The sequence below is a fragment of the Gavialis gangeticus genome, unplaced genomic scaffold (assembly GCF_001723915.1).
Source record: "Gavialis gangeticus isolate Ggan-Ray unplaced genomic scaffold, GavGan_comp1, whole genome shotgun sequence".
Classification (NCBI taxonomy): Eukaryota; Metazoa; Chordata; order Crocodylia; family Gavialidae; genus Gavialis; species Gavialis gangeticus.
This window is the reverse complement of record NW_017729024.1, coordinates 62,224,963-62,226,349: the sequence shown is the minus strand read 5'-3', so window position 1 is coordinate 62,226,349 and position 1,387 is coordinate 62,224,963.

The following is a 1,387-nucleotide window of genomic DNA, read 5'->3' as shown; positions in this document are numbered from 1 at the left end:
CCCCCCCACGCTCAGCACCACCTTGTAACCCGGCCCCACTGCCAGGCTGGCAGTGGGGTGGGTTACAAGCTGGTGCTGAGCACAGGGAAAAGTAGGGCCTTGCCCACCCCATGGCCAGTGCACAGCACTGCAGCCACCCACAGCCTGGCTGGGGCTGCCTGTGCCTGTTCTGGACAGCCCCGCGTGGGCTGCAAGCGCCTGCAACATGGGGTGCTGGCCATGGGGCAGGTGAGGGGCCACTTTTCCCCATGCTCAGCACCAGCTTCTTCCCTGCTGGCGAGCAGGGGGTCAGGGCTGTGTGCTGCCCCCGACCTGTACCACAGGGCTGGGGGGCACTAGGTGTGAGTGGGCAGGGAGTCAGTGGGAGCATGGGGCCCGCACCGGTGTCCTGGGGCCAGTGCTGGTGGGGCCCAGAATAGGGTGACAGGAGCACGGGGTACCAGATGGCAGGGGCTCTATGGAGCCAGGCCAGCTCTCCTCCCTCCCTGCTGGTGCAGCCCAGCCCAGCTCCATGGACCCCTGCCAGCCTCTGCCCCGCTTTGGGTCCCACTGGTGCTGGCCCTGGGACATTGGTCCCGAGACATTGGGACGTTGGTCCCAATATGGTGACTGGGGGGGGCACCTGTCATGGGGCAGGGCTACCCATGCGGCCCTCAACAGCCTGCCAAAACTGGGTAAGCGGCCATCCACTCAAAATAATTGCCTGCCCCTGGGTTAGAGAGAAGAGCAACAAGGGTAATATTTTGGTGGGTGTGTGCTATAAGGTAGATGAGGTTTTCTTCAGACATGTAACAGAAGTTTCTAGATCACGGGCCCTGGTTCTTGGGGGATTTTAATCACTCTGACACCTGCTGGGAGGGCAATACAGCAGTGCACATGAAATCCAGGGAGTTTTTAGAAAGTGTTGGAAAACTGCCTGGTGCAAGTGTTGCAGAGACCAACTAAGGTCTGTGCTCTTGGCCTGCTGCTCACAAACAGGGAAGAATTGTGGGGGAAGTGGATGGCATCTTGGGCAGCAGTGACCACAAGATGATTGAGTTCAGGATCCTGAAGAAAGGAGAGCAGCAGAGTATGGACCTTGGACTTCAGAAAAGCAGACTTTGACTCCCTCAGGGATCTGTTGGGAAGGATCCTCTGCGAGGCCAGACTCATGGGGAAAGGAGTCCAGGAGAGCTAGTTGTATTTTAAAGAAACCTTACTGAGGGCACAGGAACAAACCATCCTGATGTGCAGGATGGATAGCAAATGTGCCAAGCAACCAGCTTGGATTAGCAAAGAATTCTTTAGTGAGCTTAAGCACAAAAAGGAAGCTTACAAGAAGTGGAAGTTGGACAAATGACTATAGAGGAGTATAAGAATATTGCTCAGGCATGTAGGGATGAAATCA